This window comes from Triticum aestivum, chromosome 1D (genome assembly GCF_018294505.1).
Source record: "Triticum aestivum cultivar Chinese Spring chromosome 1D, IWGSC CS RefSeq v2.1, whole genome shotgun sequence".
NCBI classification, from domain to species: domain Eukaryota; kingdom Viridiplantae; phylum Streptophyta; class Magnoliopsida; order Poales; family Poaceae; genus Triticum; species Triticum aestivum.
In genome coordinates, this window is record NC_057796.1 from 29,623,243 (window position 1) to 29,647,088 (window position 23,846).

Genomic DNA, 23,846 nt, shown 5'->3' on the forward strand with positions numbered 1-23,846 from the left:
GAGTGGTACTAGGATGGGGAAGTCCTCGTGTTGCATTCCCTTTTTAATTTTTTTGCGCCGCGTGCAAAACAAAACGCACCTGCGCGACATATGTTTAGCACGTTTAATTATTTTGCACATTTGCGGTAAGTTTTAGCTCGCTGCTCATTATTCACGTGTCTAGCGGCGGCAAGCGTGTTCTGAAAGGGGTCGAAACCATGGCAAATAAGCACTGGTGCGGTTGAACCATGGTAAACTCGTCTCCGTAGTTGAGCGGGAGCGGCCAAAGGAATGTGCAATCATGTGTGTAGTGGTGCTGGGAGGGGCAAGCATAAGGGACGAAGACGGGGGTGACATGTCGGATGCGATCATACCAGCACTAAAGCACCGGATCCCATCAGAACTCCGAAGTTAAGCTTGCTTGGGCGAGAGTAGTACTAGGATGAGTGACCTCCTGGGAAGTCCTCGTGTTGCATTCCCTTTTTAATTTTTTTGCGCCGCGTGCAAAACAAAACGCACGTGCGCGACATATGTTTAGCACGTTTTATTATTTTGCACGTTTACGGTAAGTTTTAGCTCGCTCCTCATTATTCACGCGTCTAGCGGCGGCAAGCGTGTTCTCAAAGGGGTCGAAACCATGGTAAATAGGCACTGGTGCGGTTGAACCGTCGTAAAACTTGTCTCCGTAGTTGAGCAGGAGCGGCCAAAGGAATGTGCAATCATGTGTGTAGTGGAGCTGGGAGGGGCAAGCATAAGGGACGAAGACGGGGGTAACATGTCGGATGCGATCACACCAGCACTTAAGCACCGGATGCCATCAGAACTCCGAAGTTAAGCGTGCTTCGGTGAGAGTAGGACTATGATGGGTGACCTCCTGGGAAGTCCTCGTGCTGCATTCCCTTTTTAATTTTTTTTGCGCCGCGCGCAAAAGAAAACGCACGTGCGCGACATATGTTTAGCACGTTTTATTATTTTGCACGTTTACGGTAAGTTTTAGCTTGCTCCTCATTATTCACGTGTCTAGCGGCGGCAAGCGTGTTCTCAAAGGGGTCGAAACCATGGTAAATAGGCACTGGTGCGGTTGAACCGTGGTAAAACTCGTCTCCGTAGTTGTGCAGGAGCGGCCAAAGGAATGTGCAATCGTGTGTGTAGTGGAGCTGGGAGGGGCAAGCATAAGGGACGAAGACGGGGGTAACATGTCGGATGCGATCATACCAGCACTTAAGCACCGGATGCCATCAGAACTCCGAAGTTAAGCGTGCTTGGGCGAGTGTAGTATTAGGATGGGTGACCTCCTGGGAATTCCTCGTGTTGCATTTCGTTTTTAATTTTTTTTGCGCCGCGTGCAAAAGAAAACGCACGTGCGCGACATATGTTTAGCACGTTTTATTATTTTGCACGTTTACGGTAAGTTTTAGCTCGCTGCTCATTATTCACGCGTCTAGCGGCGGCAAGCGTGTTCTGAAAGGGGTCGAAACCATGGTAAATAGGTACTGGTGCGGTTGAACCGTGGTAAACTCGTCTCCGTAGTTGAGCGGGAGCGGCCAAAGGAATGTGCAATCGTGTGTGTAGTGGAGCTGGGAGGGGCAAGCATAAGGGACGAAAACGGGGGTAAGATGTCGGATGCGATCATACCAGCACTAATGAACCGGATCCCATCAGAACTCCGAAGCTAAGCGTGCTTGGGCGAGAGTGGTACTAGGATGGGGAAGTCCTCGTGTTGCATTCCCTTTTTAATTTTTTTGCGCCGCGTGCAAAACAAAACGCACCTGCGCGACATATGTTTAGCACGTTTAATTATTTTGCACATTTGCGGTAAGTTTTAGCTCGCTGCTCATTATTCACGTGTCTAGCGGCGGCAAGCGTGTTCTGAAAGGGGTCGAAACCATGGCAAATAAGCACTGGTGCGGTTGAACCATGGTAAACTCGTCTCCGTAGTTGAGCGGGAGCGGCCAAAGGAATGTGCAATCATGTGTGTAGTGGTGCTGGGAGGGGCAAGCATAAGGGACGAAGACGGGGGTGACATGTCGGATGCGATCATACCAGCACTAAAGCACCGGATCCCATCAGAACTCCGAAGTTAAGCTTGCTTGGGCGAGAGTAGTACTAGGATGAGTGACCTCCTGGGAAGTCCTCGTGTTGCATTCCCTTTTTAATTTTTTTGCGCCGCGTGCAAAACAAAACGCACGTGCGCGACATATGTTTAGCACGTTTTATTATTTTGCACGTTTACGGTAAGTTTTAGCTCGCTCCTCATTATTCACGCGTCTAGCGGCGGCAAGCGTGTTCTCAAAGGGGTCGAAACCATGGTAAATAGGCACTGGTGCGGTTGAACCGTCGTAAAACTTGTCTCCGTAGTTGAGCAGGAGCGGCCAAAGGAATGTGCAATCATGTGTGTAGTGGAGCTGGGAGGGGCAAGCATAAGGGACGAAGACGGGGGTAACATGTTGGATGCGATCATACCAGCACTAAAGCACCGGATCCCATCAGAACTTCGAAGTTAAGCGTGCTTGGGCGAGAGTAGTACTAGGATGGGTGACCTCCTTGGAAGTCCTCATGTTGCATTCCCTTTTTAATTCTTTTTGCACCGCGTGCAAAAGAAAACGCACGTGCGCGACATATGTTTAGCACGTTTTACTATTTTGCACGTTTACGGTAAGTTTTAGCTCGCTGCTCATTATTCACGCGTCTAGCAGCGGCAAGCGTGTTCTGAAAGGGGTCGAAACCATGGTAAATAGGCACTGGAGCGGTTGAACCGTGGTAAAACTCATCTCCGTAGTTGAGCGGGAGCGGCCAAAGGAATGTGCAATCGTGTGTGTAGTGGAGCTGGGAGGGGCAAGCATAAGGGACGAAGACGGGGGTAAAATGTTGGATGCGATCATACCAGCACTAAAGCACCGGATCCCACCAGAACTCCGAAGTTAAGCGTGCTTGGGCGAGAGTAGTACTAGGATGGGTGACCTCCTGGGAAGTCCTCGTGTTGCATTCCCTTTTTAATTTGTTTTGCGCCGCGTGCAAAAGAAAACGCACGTGCGCGACATATGTTTAGCACGTTTTATTATTTTGCACGTTTACGGTAAGTTTTAGCTCGCTGCTCATTATTCACGCGTCTAGCGGCGGCAAGCGTGTTCTGAAAGGGGTCGAAACCATGGTAAATAGGCACTGGTGCGGTTGAACCGTGGTAAAACTCGTCTCCTTAGTTGAGCGGGAGCGGCCAAAGGAATGTGCAATCGTGTGTGTAGTGGAGCTGGGAGGGGCAAGCATAAGGGACGAAGACGGGGGTAACATGTCGGATGCGATCACACCAGCACTAAAGCATCGGATCCCATCAGAACTCCGAAGTTAAGCGTGCTTCGGCGAGAGTAGGACTAGGATGGGTGACCTCCTGGGAAGTCCTCGTGTTGCATTCCCTTTTTAATTTTTTTGCGCCGCGTGCAAAACAAAACGCACCTGCGCGACATATGTTCAGCACGTTTTATTATTTTGCACATTTGCGGTAAGTTTTAGCTCGCTGCTCATTATTCACGTGTCTAGCGGCGGCAAGCATGTTCTGAAAGGGGTCGAAACCATGGCAAATAGGCACTGGTGCGGTTGAACCATGGTAAACTCGTCTCCGTAGTTGAGCGGGAGCGGCCAAAGGAATGTGCAATCATGTGTGTAGTGGTGCTGGGAGGGGCAAGCATAAGGGACGAAGACGGGGGTGACATGTCGGATGCGATCATACCAGCACTAAACACCGGATCCCATCAGAACTCCGAAGTTAAGCTTGCTTGGGCGAGAGTAGTACTAGGATGGGTGACCTCCTCGGAAGTCCTCGTGTTGCATTCCCTTTTTAATTTTTTTGCGCCGCGTGCAAAACAAAACGCACGTGCGCGACATATGTTTAGCACGTTTTATTATTTTGCACGTTTACGGTAAGTTTTAGCTCGCTCCTCATTATTCACGCGTCTAGCGGCGGCAAGCGTGTTCTCAAAGGGGTCGAAACCATGGTAAATAGGCACTGGTGCGGTTGAACCGTGGTAAAACTCGTCTCCGTAGTTGAGCGGGAGCGGCCAAAGGAATGTGCAATCGTGTGTGTAGTGGAGCTGGGAGGGGCAAGCATAAGGGACGAAGACGGGGGTAACATGTCGGATGCGATCATACCAGCAGTTAAGCACCGGATGCCATCAGAACTCCGAAGTTAAGCGTGCTTGGGCGAGTGTAGTATTAGCATGGGTGACCTCCTGGGAAGTCCTCGTGTTGCATTCCCTTTTTAATTTTTTTTGCGCCGCGTGCAAAAGAAAACGCACGTGCGCGACATATGTTTAGCACGTTTTATTATATTGCACGTTTACGGTAAGTTTTAGCTCGCTGCTCATTATTCACGCGTCTAGCGGCGGCAAGCGTGTTCTGAAAGGGGTCGAAACCATGGTAAATAGGGACTGGTGCGGTTGAACCGTGGTAAACTCGTCTCCGTAGTTGAGCGGGAGCGGCCAAAGGAATGTGCAATCGTGTGTGTAGTGGAGCTGGGAGGGGCAAGCATAAGGGACGAAGACGGGGGTAACATGTCGGATGCGATCATACCAGCACTAAAGAACCGGATCCCATCAGAACTCCGAAGTTAAGCGTGCTTGGACGAGAGTAGTACTAGGATGGGGAAGTCCTCGTGTTGCATTCCCTTTTTAATTTTTTTGCGCCGCGTGCAAAACAAAACGCACCTGCTCGACATATGTTTAGCACGTTTTATTATTTTGCACATTTGTCGTAAGTTTTAGCTCGCTGCTCATTATTCACGTGTCTAGCGGCGGCAAGCGTGTTCTGAAAGGGGTCGAAACCATGGCAAATAGGCACTGGTGCGGTTGAACCATGGTAAACTCGTCTCCGTAGTTGAGCGGGAGCGGCCAAAGGAATGTGCAATCATGTGTGTAGTGGTGCTGGGAGGGGCAAGCATAAGGGACGAAGACGGGGGTGACATGTCGGATGCGATCTTACCAGCACAAAAGCACCGGATCCCATCAGAACTCCGAAGTTAAGCTTGCTTGGGCGAGAGTAGTACTAGGATGGGTGACCTCCTGGGAAGTCCTCGTGTTGCATTCCCTTTTTAATTTTTTTGCGCCGCGTGCAAATTAAAGCGCACGTGCGCGACATATGTTTAGCACGTTTGCGGTAAGTTTTAGCTCGCTGCTCATTATGCACGCGTCTAGCGGCAAGCGTGTTCTGAAAGGGGTCGAAACCATGGTAAATAGGCACTGGTGCGGTTATGAATCTATTATGAGAGCCACCTATGGATTGCATACCAAAGATGATGATACCTAGATCTATCCTTGCCTTTATGCCTAGCTAGGGGCGTTAAACGATAGCGTTTGTTGGGAGGCAACCCAATTTTATTTTTGTTTCTTGCTTTTTGGTTCTGTTTAGTAATAAATAATTGAGCTAGCCTCTGGTTAGATGTGGTTTTATGTTTTAATTAATGTTTGTGCCAAGTAAAACCTATAGGATCTTCTTGGATGATAGTTATTTGATCTTTCTTAAAAAGTCAGAAACTTTCTGCTCACGAAAACAATTGTTAAAAATCACCAGAACGGGAAAACGACACCTATGGGATCACTGGAATCCCTTCTACGGTTGGCGGGCGCGGGGTTGTGCAAAGAGCGGGTCTGGCGGTTAGCACAAGGATCATTTTCCCAGGTTCGGGCTGCGAGGATGCGTAATACCCTAGTTCTGCTTTGGTGTATGTATTTGAGTGTTCTTGAGTTCTTGAGCTAGCTACGGTGCGTTTCCATCCCAAAAGATCCGAATCCTTCTCCTGGACGCCGCGGGCCTCCTTTAGAGACAAAAGGGGTTGCCACAGTGGCACACAAGAGGTGGAAATGTGTACAGTACGCAAGCTTATCGCTTGTCATTACGGGACAAGACGCATTAAATGCGCTCCCTTAGGTGTCCCCTTGCTTTATTGGGGACAGCAACGAGGCCCGTCCCGTCCGTCGCCGCTTCGCCTCGCTCCGACGCGCGTTTAGGCCAGCGACGCGTGCAGCGCCATGTAGGCTGGCAGGCTACTGAGATGGCGTGGTTGATGGCATTGGAGCCCTCGGCCCAAGGGTGGCGCGCTCTGCTGGCATTGGGCAAGTTGCCCCGGCAAGGCTCTTGCCGGGGCCATGGAGGCCGCCCTGGCAAGGGTCTTGCCGGGGGAGCCCTACCTCGCCCTTCTGCTATTTGTGTCTTTGGTCTTGGCGTTGCTCTGGGTGTCTTGTGCTCCGGCTTCGCTCCTCTGCCCTGCCAAGTGTGGCCACGGGCGCGGCTCCGACTGCCCGTGGACAAGTAAAGGGGTCAAAAAGAGAGCCCCTACCTTTGTACACCGATAGGAGCCCCCGGGCCTGGGCCATACATAAGCGTGACGCGTTGTTGGGCTAGGCCCAGAATGGTGCGCGGGCAGGCGGGGCGGATTTTATCGCAGTAACTCCTCCGCTCGCTTGCGCTTCCCCACGACCCGCGTTGAATGCATGTCGTGGAGGGTCGTGCATGACGTGGGGGGGCATGCGTGGGGCGGCCGCTTCCCTCATGCGTCACATCGCAGTAAAGAGGAGGCTCGCGCCTTCCCCATAAAAAGAGGAAAACGCAGAGGCGTGGCTGATTTACTGAGTGGACTCGGGTCGTGGTCTTCAAGGTGTCCGCGCCCCACGATCACAGGGTGGAGAACGGTCGCCTCAGCCGTCCCCTCGGTTTCTTCTTGCTCACCACGTGTCCCCCATTCGCCTAAGGTGGCAGGCGGTGGAGGCGGGAAACCGAGCCGTTGCTGATTGGAGCAGCGGGTCGGTCTCGATTCCCAGCGCCCCTGATGGCCGGATTGGTTGAGTGGAGCGGCCGAGCCCCGACCTCGCCCTTTTATAAGAAGGGGGAGGGGATGGCATACCACACTCCTCCATCATCCTTCTCCTTCCACTCCGGCTCCTTTCTTCCATCCGCCATGGCGAGAGGGGGCGCCAACCCTTCAACGGTGGCGGCGAGGGTCTCTGCTCTGCAGCGCGTCCCTCCTCCCCAAGAGCTCGCGGTGACGGAGCCAGCCACGAGAGGAAGGGGGAGGGGGCGAGGCCGAGGTCGCCGTGGCGCCCGGGGAAGAGGTGGACGGGGCGGCACACCGGCCTTGCCTCCGCCAGCGATGCTCCCCCCAATGGAGGGCCACGTCGGGGACCAACCCCGTGAGTTCTTCATCAGGCTGCGGTGGCCACCGCGTCGTCGTCTTCGTCTCCCTACTCCATTCGCTCGGGAGATCGAGCTCGACCCGCCACAGACCCTCAGGTTGCACATGAGGGGCTGCGGGAACGGCGGCACGCGGGTCGACGTCGACTTTCCCGCTCCTCACGTCATGTACCTTCGTCGTGGATGGAAGACTTTCTCTCGTGTCCATAGCCTGACGGCGGGGCTCGTTCTCTACTTCAAATTAATGGAGAACAGCCTGCTCTCTGTCAAGGTCTTCGGGGACCTTGGAACTCGCCTAAAGTGCTGCGTGGAGAGCTCCTCCGATGATGAAGATTCCTCCTCAAGCGGGAGTGATGAGGAGGACAGCGACAACGATGACGAGGGAGTCGTGCGGAGGGACGCCAACCTCGACTCCGATTGACCGCGTCGTCCCTCCCTCGGCCACGCGCCCTGCCGAGGGCCTTCCTCATCAAGCTCTCCATCGGCGCATTCCCCGTCGCCTCCTTGGGCGGCTGGCGTAGGAGGGCTGGAGGAGATGAAGAAGGTGGGTGGCAGGCCGTCAAGTCGGAGTACGTGGGCACCGACGCCTTCATCGCGTATTGTCGGCCCGCTGCCTCATCTTCTGCTGCTCGTACCTTGCCTAGGCGTTCTTTTTGCCCTCCTGCCATCTCGTCCCACCTTCTAAGGAGAGGGACAAGAAAGGGATTACGGGCATCTTATCTTTTTTTACTTTGTAAGCCTGCGGGCATTTGTTAAACTTGGAACTTGTAATCCCCTTGCTCATGTTTTTTATCCCGTACGAGCTGTACATGTATGGGACATTTTTAATGAAAAAGGGTGCTTGCCGGGTTCTTTGTGCGTGGGCGAGGCCCATGCCAAGGAGTGAATCGTTGTTATTTTTAAGATAAACATTGTCGCCCGGCAACAGGCCTTGCCGTCCCCTTACTTCATTCGACCATTCTCACGCTCTTGGCGGAGGCAGGGGCGAAGTAGAGTTAGGCCCCTCGTTTATCCCCCCGTCACCGTGACTACGACCCAATTCCGACCCAAGGAATAGTCCTTGGGTATAGGAAGAAAGGGGGAGCACGATGGCCTAGGAATAAAACGAGGTTTCATACGTCCCAACTTCATACGGAAATGCACAATAGGGGATAGGAGACTTATCTGAATCTGCAGCCCCCGGCAGCCTTGGTTTGCCGTGGTTGGATTCTTGTGTCTGCTGCCCCCGGCAACCTTCGCTTGCCGGGGCCGGAGTGCCAGCTTGTTCTCTTTCTTCCAAACAGCTCAGCAGAAGCGTCCATGTACCCTGTGAACCAAAGAGGACGGAAAGGGACAGAGAGACGCACACTCGACCTCTATGCTAGGGGTTAGTCGCCACTAAGCACTATCAACCCTAACCGAGGTGGAGACTTAACCTAGCATGCATGCTAAAACTTAGGGCGCCAGCGCTTCATTTATTTATGCTCAGGGTCTGCGCCTGGCTTCGTACAGAGGGTTACATGCCTTGCCGGCAAGGCTTGTACAAAAGGTGGTTTGCCGGGGGGGCCCGGCAACCACGCCTTATGGGTAAAACTTGCGAAGATGTTCAATGTTCCAGGAGTTGCTCACTGGAATAGCATCTTCGGTCTCCAGGCGGACTGCGCCGGGCCTGGTAACTCGTATTACCCGATAAGGGCCTTCCCACTTTGGCGTCAACTTGTTGGAATTCTTGGCCGATTGAACGCGCCGAAGAACAAGGTCGCCTTCCTCAAAGCTTCGGGCATGAACCTTGCAGCTATGATAGCGGCTCAAGGCTTGCTGGTAGCGCGCTGCTCTCACAGCCGCCCGAAGATGATCTTCCTCAAGGAGCGTCGCGTCATCTTGCCGCAATCGCTCTTGCTCAAGCTCGTCATAAGCGAGCACTCGAGGTGACCCGTATGTGAGTTCCGTGGGGTGAACTGCTTCTGCCCCGTATCCCAGGGCAAAGGGTGTCTGGCTGGTGGCTCGATTTGGTGTCGTTCTGATTGACCAAAGAACCACCGGCAACTCATCAATCTAGCGCCTTCCGCTCTTGTGCAGCTTGTCAAAAGTCTTTGTCCTCAGGCCTCGCAGTACTTCAGCATTCGCCCTCTCTGCCTGGCCGTTGCTTCGTGGGTGCGCCATGAAAGTGAAACAGACCTTGCTACCGAGGTCTTGGATGTATTGCATGAAGGTGTGGCTTGTGAACTACGTGCCGTTGTCGGTGATGACTCTATTTGGCACACCGAAACGACAGACTAGCCCCTTGAAGAACTTGACGGCTGACTGTGCTGTCACCTTCCTCACTGCTTCCACCTCCGGCCACTTTGTGAACTTGTCGACTACAACGTACAAGTACTCAAAGCCCCCGACAGCGCGGGGGAAAGGGCCCAGTATGTCGAGCCCCCAGACCGAAAACGGCCAGGAGAGAGGAAGTATTTGAAGAGCTTGAGCCGGTTGATGAAGCTTCTTCGAATGGAACTGACACGCTTCACACTTGGTTACTAGTGTTGTTGCATCCTGGAGGGCAGTGGGCCAGAATAAACCTTGCTGGAATGCCTTGCCGGCAAGGGCCCAAGACCCTATGTGTGAACCACATATGCCTCCGTGCATCTCTTCCAACAGCTCCAGTCCTTCCTCCTAGGGAATGCAATTCAATTTCACACTGTTCGGTCTTTTTCTGTATAGGACATCGTCGACGAACTGATACATGGCAGACCGACGGGCTACTTTCTCCGCTTCTTCCTGCTCCTCAGGGAGTTCCCCTGTCTGGAGGAATCAGATGGTATGTTGTGCCCATGCCGGAGCCCGGGGCTCGACGGCAAGGACCAAAGGCATTTCCTCTGCCATGGGAGCGGCTGTCTCTACGGCTGGGGTTTGACGCCCTGCCGGAGTATCGCCCCGTGGCGGGCTCGGCATCCACGGCAACACCCTTGCCGGCGGCTTCTGGGAGCTCGGCGGGGAAGTACTTGTCAGGGCCTGATTTCCTGCGCTTGTTCTGCTCTGTTGATGGTTCAACGGATGGTTGAGTTAACTGAAGTACAAAAGTACCTGGCTCTACTGGTAGTTTGAGTGCGGACCGCTTCGACAGGTAATCGGCGGTGTCGTTCTCCGCTCAGGGAACATGCTCCGCCTATATACCATCAAAACGCTCCTCCAGCTTCCTCACTTCATTCACGTAGGCCTCCATCAACGGGCTTTGATAATCTTTGTTAACTTGCTTGACGACGAGCTATGAATCACCCCTGACGATAAGCTTCTTGATCCCGTGGTCTACCACGATCCTGAGATCGGCAAGCAACCCCTCGTACTTAGCGGTGTTGTTTGTTGACATCTCCCTGGGAAAGTGCATCTGGACCACATACTTGAGGTGCTCTCCGGTGCGCACAACGAGTAGCACACCAGCACCAGCGCCTTCCAGCGAGAAAGCCCCATCAAAGTACATAATCCAGTTGCAACTTGCTTCTTTGCCGGGGAGAGTGGTCTCCTGGATCTCTTCGTCGGGCGTTGAGGTCCATTCCGCAATGAACTCTGCCAGGACTCTGCTCTGGATTGTCGAAGTACTTTCAAACTTCAGACCAAAGCTCGACAGTTCCAAGGCCCACTCCACGATCCTCCCGGTCACGTCTTGGTTATGCAGTATTCGTTGCAACGGGAGGCGGGTGACAACGGTGATTTCGTGGGCTTGGAAGTAATGACGCAGGTTCCTCGAGGCCATAAGGAGGCCGAAGAGAAATTTCTGCACACCGGAGTACTTTGACCTAGCCCCCTGCAAGAGGGAGCTGACAAAGTAAACCGGGTGCTGCATCTTCTTCTTATGCACTACTTCATTTGGTCGCACGGGCCCCGTCCCAATGGCGCCAGACTCCGTCGGGGGCCTTGCCTTGCCGGCACCAGGCTCTGCCGGGGGGAGGTCCGGCTCGCCATCCGCCGGTCCTGCCATTGCCACTGCCTCTTCATCGACCTCCCTCTGTGCCAGTAGCGCGGCGCTGACCACTTGATTCGTTGCTGCAAGATACAACAACAACGACTCTTGCGGTTTAGGTGCAACCAGTATTGGTGTAGAGGAGAGGTATTTCTTCAAATCCTGCAGTGCTGCTTCGTCCTCTGGGGTCCACTCCATTGGGCCCGCCTTCTTCAAGATTTTGAAAAAGGGGAGGGAACGCTCGGCAGACTTGGAAATGAACCAGCTGATGGCGGCAACGCAGCCAGCGAGCCGACACACATCCTTGAACCGCTTAGGTGCCTCAATTTGCTCAATGGCCTTGATCTTGTCTGGGTTCGCCTCGATCCTGCACTGTGACACAAAGAACCGAAGAAGTTTGCCGGACGAAACACCGAAGACACACTTCTCAGGGTTCAACTTGAGGTTGGTCTTGCGCAGATTTGCAAACGTCTCTTCTAAATCTTGTACAAGTGTTGCTCTGTCCTTGGTTTTGACCACTATGTCATCCATATAAGCTTCCATATTTCTATGTAGCTTGGGCTCAAGACCAATTTGGACCGCTCTTGCAAACGTCGAGCCAGCACTCTTCAACCCGAAAGGCATTCGCAAAAAGCAATATATACCACATGGGGTGATGAACACTGTCTTCTCTTCATCTTCTATCGTCACGAAGATCTAGTGGTATCCTGAGTAGGCGTGGAGGAACGATAACAAGTCGCACCCGGCCGTGGAGTCAACAATCTGGTCAATGCGCGGCAACGAGAAAGGGTCCTTCGGACATGCCTTATTGATATATGTGTAATCAATACACAACCTCCACTTCCCATTTGCCTTGCGCACCACCACTGGATTGGCCAACCTCGTCGGATGGAGCACTCCTCTCATCAAACCTGCCGCTTCCAACTTCCTGATCTCCTCTGTGATGAATTCCTGTCTTTCCAAAGCTTGCTTTCTGACCTTCTGCTTGACGGGTCGCGCATGAAGACAGACAACAAGATGGTGCTCAATCACCTCCCTGGGAACGTCGGGGATGTCGGATGCTTGCCATGCAAACACATCAAAATTCGCCCGCAGGAAGGTGACGAGCGCGCTTTCCTATTTGCTATCAAGGAGGAGCTTATGGTGAAAGTCCCTCCCGTGCCGTCCTCCTTGATGGACACCTTCTTGGTCTCTGGTGGTGCAGCTCTGGATTTCTTGCTCTTGCCAGTGGAGCTCTCTGGCACGTCCTCGACGGGAGCACAACACTCTGAAGAGGTGCCTTGCCGGAGTGGGTGCGAGAGGCCTTGCCGGTCTTCTTCCCTCCCGGAGCTTCAGCGGCAGGAGCAAGTGCCTTGGCGACATTTGCTGCAACTGCTTCCCGGTAGAGTTGGTCGGCGCAGATCAGCGCGTCCTTCTTGTCGGAGGGGACAGTGATGATGTTCATCGCCCCAGGCATCTTCAGCGTGTTGTAGGCGTAATGTGACGCCGCCTTGAACTTGGCTAGGGCCGGGCGGCCAAGAATCCCGTTGTAGGGCAAGGGGATCTCGGCTACATCAAAGACAATCTCTCCGTCCTGTAGTTCAACTCGCCTCCAAACGTCACAGGCAGCGTGACCTTACCCTTCGGCTGACTCCTTCCCGGGTTGACCCCTTGAAACGTGCCCGTCTCCTCGAGGTCTCCATCAGGAATCTACAGCCTTTTGATCACAATGGGCGAGATCAAGTTCAGACCGGCCCTGCCGTCAACTAGCATCTTGTTCACCTTGAGGTTGCGTATCGTTGGTGAAACCAACAACGGCAAACACCCGACCGCAGTTGTGCGATCAGGGTGGTCCTCGGTGTCGAAGATGATAGGCGTGCTGGACCACTTCAGTGGCTTCTGAGCGTCGAATGAGGGCTCCGTTGCTGTGATCTCACACGCCCACTGCTTGAGCTTGCGGTGAGAAGTATGCAGCAAGGCACCACCATAGACGCACATGGCCTATGTAGCTTTCTGGAACTCATGCTCGCTGGACTCGTCGTCCTCGTCATGATCATCGTCTTCCTGCTTCTTGTCATGGCCCCGAGCGGGCCTCTCTTGCTGGTTATTCTTGCCGCGACGGCCTCCTTGGCCGCCACGTTTCTTGTCGGATCCCTCGACAGCATCCTGACCCTTCTCCTTATCCCGCCTCTCAAACTCGGCTTTTTTTCTTTTCAGCAAGGAGCTCAACTTGTCGGCAGTTCTGGAGGTCGTGGCCCTTGGTGCGGTGGATCTTGCAGTATTGCTTGTCGGAGCCTCCTGGCTTGTCGGCAGCCGCCAAGGCCCGGCAAGTGGCGCACCCGGCAATTTCCTTGCCGGGGTCGTCTGCCTTGGCCTTCTTGGCTGCACTGGTGTCCTCGGATCCCTCGACGGCAAGCACGGTCTTGCCCTTGCGCTTCCTGTTGCGGCGCCGGCCCTTCTTCGTCGGGGTGGCTGTGCTTTCGTCTGTGGAGTTGGTTTCTGCGTCGGCGTCCTCGCCGGGGTACTTCCTCCCCTCTTCAGCTCGAGCGCACCTATCGGCGAGAACATAGAGTTTGGCCACATCTTTGACCTTGTTCATCGCCAGCTCTTCACGCATCTTGCGGTTGCGCACATTCTGATGAAATGCGCTGATCACGACAGCGGGATGAACATCTGGGATGTTGTACAGCACCCGGCTGAACCTCTATATGTATTTGCGCAGGGTTTCACCTTCCTTCTGGGGGATGATATGCAAATCGCTTGCCTGGCCATGAGCTTGGTGGCCTCCAGTGAAGGCACAAATGAACTCATGGCACAAATCCGACGAAGAAGAAATGGAATCCGCCGGCAAGTGCATCAACCATGAAATAACATTGGGTTTAAGTGCCAACGGGAAGTAATTTGCAAGCACCTTATCGTCGCGGGCTCCGACAGCTTGCATCACGATGGTGTAGATGCTGAGGAACTCTGACGGGTGGGTCTTGCCGTTGTACTTCTCACCAACGTCGGGCTTGAACGTGCGATGGGAGGGCCAATGGAACTGCCGCAGCTCACGGGTAAAAGCTGGGCAACCCACCTCATAGGGTAGGCTGCCAGAGCCTCCCAGTGCTGGTGGTCCATAGTGGGCCCCGCCCGCCTATCTGACAGGTGGCGTGCGTGGCTCCGGCGCTCGATGGTGGTTCGAGCGTCTTCATGGGCTCGCTCCCGAAGAACTTGGCACTAATTGCGGTGGGTCTGTGGGTTGGACGATGCTATGGAGATGTTATCACAAGCATCGTCACGACGGACCGGCACCCGCGGCGACAGACGTGGGGGAGGGGAGTGTACCGTCGCCGCAGCACCTCCGGTCCTCCCACCACTGGCATCCGGTGGCCCGACGGAGCACCGGCCTGAGGGCCCCCATGGTTGCGGTTCATCTTTGTTGGCAACGCCAACGAGGCTCCGGATGGTGGCTCTCCACTCGTCGAGCTTCTCCGCAACAGGAGGAAAGTCGAGGAGCAACTGCGCGCGTGCCAAGGCTTCAGCCGGCGTGGGTTGCGGCGAAAGCTGTGTGGGCCGTGACGCGCTCTGACTTCCAACCACGTTAGAAGGAGCTCTATCACGGCTTGGCAGCTGTGCGCCATTTTCGCCAGCGCTTCGGCGCAGGCTGGGCTCCTTCGTCCCGCGAATGATGCATGGGACTCTTCCCACGGCGTCGTCCAGGGTCACCAGCATGGTGACGCTGCTCGTCACGCACAATCTGGGAAGAGCTCGTCGTGGGCGCCGGTGTAGGCGTCTTGGAGGTCACTCCGCCACCCGTAGGTGGCACGGCGCCGCCCCTGGAAAGCCCGGCGCCGCCTGCGGAGGGCCCAGCTCCGTCTTTGGATTTGGCGACATGCGGCCCGTCGTCTTGCACATGAACGACGCCGCTCGCCAGGCTTTGACTGCCAGAGCGATGTTGGTGTTCGCGGGCCGCGCCTCGGGTTATGTCCGCGACCGCCCCACTGCTCGCCCGCACCGGTACGGGCCATCCAGCTCCGGATGAACCGATCACCGTGATCTTCTTCTTCTTGGGAGCCATGGCGATGAAGAATTGCTAGGCTAACTGATAGACCGGATTTTCACAAATGCGCCCCCTACCTGGCGCGCCAAAGATGACGGGGGAAAACGACACATATGGGATCACTGGAATCCCTTCTACGGTTGGCGGGCGCGGGGTTGTGCAAAGAGCGGGTCTGGCGGTCAGCACAAGGATCATTTACCCAGGTTCGGGCCGCGAGGATGCGTAATACCCTAGTCCTGCTTTGGTGTAGAGTGTTCTTGAGTTCTTGAGCTAGCTATGGTGCGTGTCCAGCCCAAAAGATCCGAATCCTTCTCCTGGACGCCGCGGGCCTCCTTTTGTAGACAAAACGGGTTGCCACAATGGCACACAGTAGGTGGAAAGGTGTACAGTACGCAAGCTTATCGCTTGTCATTACGGGACAAGACGCATTAAATGTGCTCCCTTAGGTGTCCCATTGCTTTATTGGGGACGGCAACGAGGCCCGTCCCGTCCGTCGCCGCTTCGCCTCGCTCCGACGCACGTCCAGGCCAGCGACGCGTGCGGCGCCATGTAGGCTGGCAGGCTGCTGAGAAGGCGTGGTGGTAGGGTCTTCACGATGATCTGCATGCCACCACGCAAGTGCTTGCTGAGCTGGTTTGGAAGCCGCACGTCGCCACGCAGGTGCCTGCCCAGCTGGTTGGGCTGGCAGCTGTACGAGAACGGCGGTGCAGTCTTGGTGGACGCGGGCCTGATTGTGGCCTCGCGGGTGTCTTCGGCAAGGGCCTTGCCGGGGCCCCAGCAAGGGCCCCGTCGTGGCATCACGGTCGTCCCCGGCAAGGATCTTGCCGAGAGTCTCGTGGATTTCCTCGGCTAGGATCCCGCTGAGGATCGTCGTCTTCTGGTCATTATCTGGTTTTGTATGCTTCCGATCTTCAGAAAGATCTGCATGCCACCACAGAGGTGCCTCCCGAGCCTTGGTCCCAATGTGGTTGATGGCGTTGGAACCCTCTGCCCAAGGGCGCCGCGCTCTGCTGGCATCGGGCAAGTTGCCCCGGCAAGGGTCTTGCCGGGGGAGCCCTACCTCGCGCTTCTGCTCTTTGTGTCTCTAGTCTTGGCGTTGCTCTGGGTGTATTGTGCTCCGCCTTCCCTCCTCTGCCCTGCCAAGTGTGGCCGCGGGCGCGGCTCCGACTGCCCGTGCACAAGTAAAGGGGTCAAAAGGAGAGCCCCTACTTTTGTACACCGACAAATACTGATTCTAATTGCAGTAGTTCAATAAACAAATTATCTAGGTCGTCCTATTTTGGTAGATTTTTCTGAGTTCCAGAAGTTTGCGTTAGATCCAGATTACTACAGATTGTTCTGTTTTTGACAGGTTCAGTTTTTGTGTGTTGTTTGCTTATTTTGATGAATCTATGGCTAGTATCGGAGGTTATGAACCATAGAGAAGTTGGAATACAGTAGGTTTAACACCAATCTTTCCCTAATCTCTCCCTAATATAATAATAAAGCACGGATCGACTTTGTCGGGTTCACCGTCACAATACGCTTTCTTCTCATGTTATAATACGCTTTTTACAATTTGTATGAACAAAATCGTAATAAAAAGATATAAACGAGGTGGTACTAAAGCATTGGTCGCTTCTGGTCATACGTCAATTTTCGTTCAGATTGTTGGGCACCGAGAAAGGGAACGAAACAGCCCATCCAGAAAAGGCCAAGCGAACGAAACAGTCCATGAGCCGTGCCTTACACCCACGTAAAAACGTTTCGTAACCCTAAAAAGGAAAACGTAAAAACGTTTCGTTTTGTATAAGAACCGGAAACACCTACGGTCCACGCACCGGTTGGATCCTGCCTTTTCGATTGGCTTGATTCACATAACATTGGATCGATTGTGATCTCTCGTCTTAGGTCCACTGCAACCGAGGTGAGAGCACTCGCAATCGTCGGCAAGACTGGCAGCGGCGGACAAGGAGCTATTTAATGGATTCATCACCTGCCGCAGCGGCCATCGAGATTGAGGCGTCGGCTAGCACAGCAGAACCTGCCACCATGGTTGAAGTTGAAGATGATAATGGCAAGGATGTAGATGCAGGTGGGACTGGACGCGGAGAACGAGCTCTGTGCAAGCTGCCCGCATGGATTAGCATCTAGCATGACGATGACCTGCCGCTGGGACCAGTCGGGACCGGACCGAAGTGCCCAGCGGGCCTGTCCCCCTGAACCGGACCGGCGAGGCGAAAGCTCGGTCAGGGTGAGGGATCTAGCGACGGCGAGGGAGCGCTAGCTGCGTATGTGTAGCTCGGTCAGGGTGAGGGATCTAGCGATGGCGAGGGAGCGCTAGCTGCGTGCGTGTGTGTGCGCCTTTGTGCGTGCTTGCGTGCGTTTGTGCCATGCCCTGTCCTAAAGAGCAACTCCTCCGGATGCTTGCTGCAGACAAAGAGGCAGTCCATCTATGGTAGCGTCTCATCCTGTGGAACTCCGCCGCCCGGCGGCACCGTCACCACATACTATGTACGTACATCGTTGCTTCAAATTTCAGATTACTAATCAGCTTGTACTGCAATACCAACTGTACGTACATCATTGCAAATTTAGACATCATCTGTGGGGGACGACCATGACGAGATCAACTTATTGTTCCTGCGGGAACAAGACGGGGCACACCAACGTATATGTGCTCACCGATGTGTTTGTCGGCACCCGAGATGCCCTTGGAACCAACACATGTGAACTGAGAGATTGCTTTAGGAAGAAGGAAGAAGCAGTTGTTTTGCCTGCACAAACTTCACAACTTTTCTGTTCTATTTCTCTGCTATTTATTCAAACTCGTAGAACAGGAACCGAGCTTCATGGCTTCTGACTCTGCGTCGTCGTGATCAACAACGCTGATGGCTTCTGACGGTGCTCGGGGATGCGGTGGTTCACTCAGGGGGTTGCCGGTGGTCACAACGACGAGGAACGGCAGCCGCGGCGACTGTGCTTTGTCGGACCTGCTTGGAGACTCGGTCAAAAACCGGATCGGACCGAGAGTTTGTCGGGCCTAATTTTCATAACCTGACCGACCAGTTTTCTCATCAGTCAAGGATGCCATCGAGTGCATGCCATCGACGGCTAGCTGTGGACGACCGCCTCACCGCCTCCAGAAAATATGGATGCAAGGGATTCCGCTACAAACATTGCGGAGTCTGTGCGGTTGCGGTGCCGTGATATCTGCAATACGTGGAAGAAGCTCTCGGTGTTATTTACAGATGATGTTAGGGGTTTACAGACCGAAAGTTTCAACCTTCTTTTTAAAAAAGAAAAAAAGAAGAAAAAAAATCTACTTTTGACTGGTCAATCTGGTTTGTTGACCACTAGGCGGCTTCATGTTGTGCTACAGTGCACTACAGAGAGGTACATAGGTTCATCTTTATATTTTGAAGTTCAATATTGACTCCTTGATCCCGTTCTTAGGGTTCACGGTTGACAATTGATTTTGGGCTATGGAACTAAAATGCCTACTCTGTGACTGAATATTTATGAATATCTTAAAAAGAGAACAATTCATAACTTAGATTTACAATATATTTGATGAATCTGTCTAATCTATACTTGAAATTACAGTGTATAATTCGTTTGGATACTATATATTTGATGGAGCCGTCTAAGTTGGATCGTTGGATTTGAAATACAGTGTATGGTTTCCTTCCAACTTGCTAATTCAAATTTACTTATTTTAAACTCTATAATAATAGCAATTATAAACATCATAATAATCTAGACAATATCTTTCAAGGTATGTTTTTTTACATCTTCTTATGTTAGTTTGATGTGAGATGGGATGTAAATACAGGCCTCTAAATAATTTAGCAGAGTTGTTATTTACACATCCGTAGGGTATCATTGTCAAGGGTGAGATGAAGTATAAGCGGTGCCAATGTAGGATCCATTTTCAAATTGAGGACGTGGACCGATGGAGAGGGTTCTTCAGGGTAAGGGTGCTCGATATTTTTTTCGGAAAAAGATATGGTGTCAGCAATCGACGCATTGTGCAACCACACAAGTGTCATCTATTCTCGTCAAGGAGTGAATATGTACAACCCACTGCTTATGTGGTGATGACATCATAAATGTGCCGTATGCTCGTCTTGTTGTAGAGTTGTCTATTTTTTTTCTCCGTTGCAACTTACGGGCATTTGTGCTAGTAATAATAAAGCACGGGTTGAGTCTCTCGGGTTCACCGTCACAATACGCTTCTTCCCGTGATTTTACGCTTTCAGTTTGAATTCAAAACATATTCAAGGTGGTACTAATTCTGCTAAAAAACGATTCAAATCGCTGCTTTATGCTATGTCGTTCCTCCAACTTCGTACGCTAGCCATATATTGGGCCGATATATGCTGATGGGCCTCCTCCCAGGCTTCATTGGATTACAATCCAAAAATCAGCAGCGTGGGGATCGTACTCTGGTCTCCACGCCCGGAACCAACTCACCCAGGTTATTTGTCTAAAAAAAACTAACCCTGGTAATGATTGCAACTTCTGGCGTATGATGATACGCGTGGCATGCTCCTCGGGGTAGCTCCTTTTTTTCATGCACGCGCATGCACGTCCTTCTTTAAGTGCTGCAAGCATTTGGTTTGGAGCTGCAAACATAAATCTTTTCGTTACTTGGCATTTTTCCTGCTATAAAAGTTCATTTTTTTGAAAATATACCTGCTTGATCTACGTGCAACTTCGCTCAAGTTTCGCTGCTTCAAACGGCAAACACTACACTACAAGCGGCATGTATCGCTGTAAGGTCGAGTGCCCACTGCGTCTAGCTAGAAACACGTCAATGTAACATCAGTCTCCACTGTCCTTTTTTCTATTGGCAATTCGGACCAAAGTGCTGCAAAATTATTACATGGGCGCTGGAAGGACGGTCGTTTGTCCTACCAGTTGGATGAAAAACACTGCGAAGGCGACCACGTGGAAGTTGCAAGGATGACTGGCGATGCTATAGGTCAGACGCATGTCATTGCAAGGTCGTTTCATGATTATACTTTTCTTCTAGATATGGACATGCACCTTCTCGTAGCTACCGTCCGAACGCTATCGTGATGTTATGATGGACATGCTATTTTTTATTTGATCTTGTTGCAATGCACGACATATGCGCTATAATAATAAGAATTAAAGTCATCAACTACTCCCCAACTTATAAAATATTACCCACCAATGTCATTTATAAGTTGACAAAAAACATTTCACACTTGAAAATCCCCTACCTGGGCCATCCCACGCAGTAGTGATCTCCTATACCGCGCTCTGCATGCAGCGAGAAGACGCAGCGCTCCCAATAGGGCCGCCCATGTGCGGGCGGCCTGTTTTTAAATTTCGTTTTTATTTTTATTTTTTCTTTTCCATTATTGTTTTTTCTCCTTTAAATAATTTGGTACTTCAAAAAAGCTCCAAAAATTAAGAAAAAAACATGTTTGGGAAATAAAAAATATTCATTATTTTTAAAATTTTGTTTATTACAAATTATTAATGAAATTGAACAAAATGGTCGCCAAAATGTTATCGGTGATGCAGCAAAATGTTGTCATGGCCATTGAAGTTTATGTTTTTTCTCCCGTTGCAACGCACGGGCCCTTTTGCTAGTATAAATAAAGAATGAGTTCATTACAGTACCTTGAAGTGGTGTTTTGTTTTCTTTCGCTAACGGAGCTCATGAGATTTTCTGTTGAGTTTTGTGTTGTGAAGTTTTCAAGTTTTGGGTAAAGATTTGATGGATTATGGAACAAGGAGTGGCAAGTGCCTAAGCTTTGGGATGCCCAAGGCACCCCAAGGTAAAATCTAAGGACAACCAAAAGCCTAAGCTTGGGGATGCCCCGGAAGGCATCCCCTCTTTCGTCTTCGTCCATCAGTAACTTTACTTGGAGCTATATTTTTATTCACCACATGATATGTGTTTTGCTTGGAGCGTCTTGTATGATTTGAGTCTTTGCTTTTTAGTTCACCACAATCATCCTTGATGTACACACCTTTTGGGAGAGACACACATGATTCAGAATTTATTATAATACTCTTTGTGCTTCACTTATATCTTTTGAGCTAGAAAATTTGGCTCTAGTGCTTCACTTATATCTTTTAGAGCACGGCGGTGGTTATATTTTATAGAAATTATTGATCTATCAAGCTTCACTTATATTATTTTGAGAGTCCTTTAGAATAGCATGGTAATTTGCTTTGGTTAAAATTTTAGTCCTAAAGTGATAGGCATCCAAGATGGATATAATAAAAAAATTTCATATAAGTGCATTGAATACTAAGAGAAGTTTGATACTTGATGATTGTTTTGAGATATGAAGATAGTGATATTAGAGTCATGCTAGTTGAGTAGTTGTGAATTTGAGAAATACTTGTTCTAAAGTTTGTGATTCCCGTAGCATGCACGTATGGTGAACCGTTATGTGATGAAGTCGGAGCATGATTTATTTATTGATTGTCTTCCTTATGAGTGGTGGTCGGGGACAAGCGATGGTCTTTTCCTACCAATCTATTCCCCTAGGAGCATGCACGTAGTACTTCGTTTCAATAACTAATAGATTTTTGCAATAAGTATGTGAGTTCTTTATGACTAATGTTGAGTCCATGGATTATACGCACTCTCATCCTTCCACCATTGCTAGCCTCTATAATACCGCGCACCTTTCGCCGGTATCATACACCCACCATATACCTTCCTCAAAACAGCCACCATACCTACCTATTATGGCATTTCCATAGCCATTCCGAGATATATTGCCATGGAAATTACCACCGTTCCGTTTATGATGACACGCTTCATCATTGTCATATTGCTTTGCATGATCATGTAGTTGACATCGTATTCGTGGCAAAGTCACCATTCATAATTCTTTCATACATGTCACTCTTGATTCATTGCATATCCCGGTACCCCGTCGGAGGCATTCACAGAGTCATATTTTGTTCTAAGTATGGAGTTGTAATTTTTGAGTTGTAAGTAAATAAAAGTGTGATGATCATCATTATTAGAGAATTGTGCCATGTGAGGCAAGGATGATGGAGACTATGATTCCCCCACAAGTCGGGCTGAGACTCCGGACGAAAAATAAAAAAAAAGAGAAAGAAAAGAGGCCATAAAAAAGAGAAGAAGGCCCAAAAAAATGAGAGAAAAAGAGAGAAGGGACAATGTTACTGTCCTTTTACCACACTTGTGCTTCAAAGTAGCACCATGATCTTCAGGATAGAGAGTCTCCTATGTTGTCACTTTCATATACTAGTGGGAATTTTACATTATAGAACTTGGCTTGTATATTCCAATGATGCGCTTCCTCAAAATGCCCTAGGTCTTCGTGAGCAAGCGAGTTGGATGCACACCCACTTAGTTTTTTTGTTGAGCTTTCATACACTTATAGCTCTAGTGCATCCGTTGCATGGCAATCCCTACTCACTCACATTGATATCTATTGATGGGCATCTCCATAGCCCATTGATTTGCCTAGTTGATGTGAGACTATCTTCTCCTTTTTGTCTTCTCCACAACCACCATTCTATTTCACATATAGTGCTATATCCATGGCTCACGCTCATGTATTGCGTGAAGATTGAAAAAGTTTGAGAACATCAAAAGTATGAAAGAATTGCTTGGCTTGTCATCGGGGTTGTGCATGATTAAATACTTTGTGTGATGAAGATAGGGCATAGCCAGACTATATGATTTTGTAGGGATAACTTTCTTTGGCCATGTTATTTTGAGAAGACATGATTGCTTTGCTAGTATGCTTGAAGTATTATTATTTTTATGTCAATATTAAACTTTTACCTTGAATCTTTCGGATCTGAACATTCATGCCACAATAAAGAAAAATACATTGAGAAATATGTTAGGTAGCATTCCACATCAAAAATTCTATTTTTTTATCATTTACCTACTCGAGGACGAGCAGTAATTAAGCTTGGGGATGCTTGATACGTCTCCAACGTATCTATAATTTTTGATTGTTCCATGCTATTATATATTCTGTTTTGGATGTTTAATGGGCTTTATTATACACTTTTATATTTTTTTGGGACTAACCTACTAACCCAAGGCCCGGTGCAAATTGTTGTTTTTTGCCTATTTCAGTGTTTCGTAGAAAAGGAATATCAAACGGAGTCCAAACGGAATGAAACCTTCGGGAGAGTTATTTTTGGAACAAATGTGATCCAGGGGACTTGGAGTGGACATCAAGAAACGAACGAGGAGGCCACGAGGCAAGGAGGCGCGCCTGCCCCCCTGGGCGCGCCCCCACCCTCGTGGGCCCCTCGTAGCTCCACCGACCTACTTGTTCCTCCTATATATACCCATATACACCGAAAACATCCGAGAGCACCACAAAATCCTATTTCTACCGCCGCAACCTTCTATACCCGTGAGATCCCATCTTGGAGCCTTTTCCGGCGCTCCGCCGGAGGGGGAATCGATCACGGAGGGCTTCTACATCAACACCATAGCCTCTCCGATGATGTGTGAGTAGTTTACCTCAGACCTTCGGGTCCATAGTTATTAGCTAGATGGCTTCTTCTTTCTCTTTGGATCTCAATACAAAGTAATCCTCGATCTTCTTGGAGATCTATTCGGTGTAACTCTTTTTGCTGTGTGTTTGTCGAGATCCGATGAATTGTGGGTTTATGATCAAGATTATCTATGAACAATATTTGAATCTCCTCTGAATTCTTTTATGTATGATTGGTTATCTTTGCAAGTTTCTTCAAATTATCAGTTTGGTTTGGCCT

General features: G+C 50.8%; 9 non-coding genes and 3 pseudogenes across 9 annotated transcripts; all 12 read left to right on the plus strand.

The window, feature by feature from the left end:
- Positions 1-339: 339 nt before the first annotated feature.
- On the plus strand, positions 340-458 carry LOC123183527 (5S ribosomal RNA). Its single transcript, XR_006492591.1, has one exon. It is a non-coding gene; the product is annotated as a 5S ribosomal RNA (ribosomal RNA).
- A 301-nt stretch (positions 459-759) lies between these two features.
- Positions 760-878, plus strand: LOC123183685 (uncharacterized; annotated as a pseudogene).
- Positions 879-1,180: 302 nt separating this feature from the next.
- LOC123183603 (5S ribosomal RNA) lies at positions 1,181-1,299 on the plus strand. The gene has a single exon (XR_006492665.1). It is a non-coding gene; the product is annotated as a 5S ribosomal RNA (ribosomal RNA).
- A 301-nt stretch (positions 1,300-1,600) lies between these two features.
- On the plus strand, positions 1,601-1,708 carry LOC123183683 (uncharacterized; annotated as a pseudogene).
- A 300-nt stretch (positions 1,709-2,008) lies between these two features.
- LOC123183528 (5S ribosomal RNA) lies at positions 2,009-2,127 on the plus strand. The gene has a single exon (XR_006492592.1). It is a non-coding gene; the product is annotated as a 5S ribosomal RNA (ribosomal RNA).
- A 301-nt stretch (positions 2,128-2,428) lies between these two features.
- On the plus strand, positions 2,429-2,547 carry LOC123183552 (5S ribosomal RNA). Its single transcript, XR_006492615.1, has one exon. It is a non-coding gene; the product is annotated as a 5S ribosomal RNA (ribosomal RNA).
- Positions 2,548-2,849: 302 nt separating this feature from the next.
- On the plus strand, positions 2,850-2,968 carry LOC123183699 (5S ribosomal RNA). Its single transcript, XR_006492735.1, has one exon. It is a non-coding gene; the product is annotated as a 5S ribosomal RNA (ribosomal RNA).
- A 302-nt stretch (positions 2,969-3,270) lies between these two features.
- On the plus strand, positions 3,271-3,389 carry LOC123183642 (5S ribosomal RNA). The gene has a single exon (XR_006492702.1). It is a non-coding gene; the product is annotated as a 5S ribosomal RNA (ribosomal RNA).
- A 300-nt stretch (positions 3,390-3,689) lies between these two features.
- On the plus strand, positions 3,690-3,807 carry LOC123183589 (5S ribosomal RNA). The gene has a single exon (XR_006492652.1). It is a non-coding gene; the product is annotated as a 5S ribosomal RNA (ribosomal RNA).
- A 301-nt stretch (positions 3,808-4,108) lies between these two features.
- Positions 4,109-4,227, plus strand: LOC123183650 (5S ribosomal RNA). Its single transcript, XR_006492709.1, has one exon. It is a non-coding gene; the product is annotated as a 5S ribosomal RNA (ribosomal RNA).
- A 301-nt stretch (positions 4,228-4,528) lies between these two features.
- Positions 4,529-4,636, plus strand: LOC123183676 (uncharacterized; annotated as a pseudogene).
- A 300-nt stretch (positions 4,637-4,936) lies between these two features.
- LOC123183516 (5S ribosomal RNA) lies at positions 4,937-5,055 on the plus strand. Its single transcript, XR_006492581.1, has one exon. It is a non-coding gene; the product is annotated as a 5S ribosomal RNA (ribosomal RNA).
- The last annotated feature ends 18,791 nt before the right edge of the window (positions 5,056-23,846 follow it).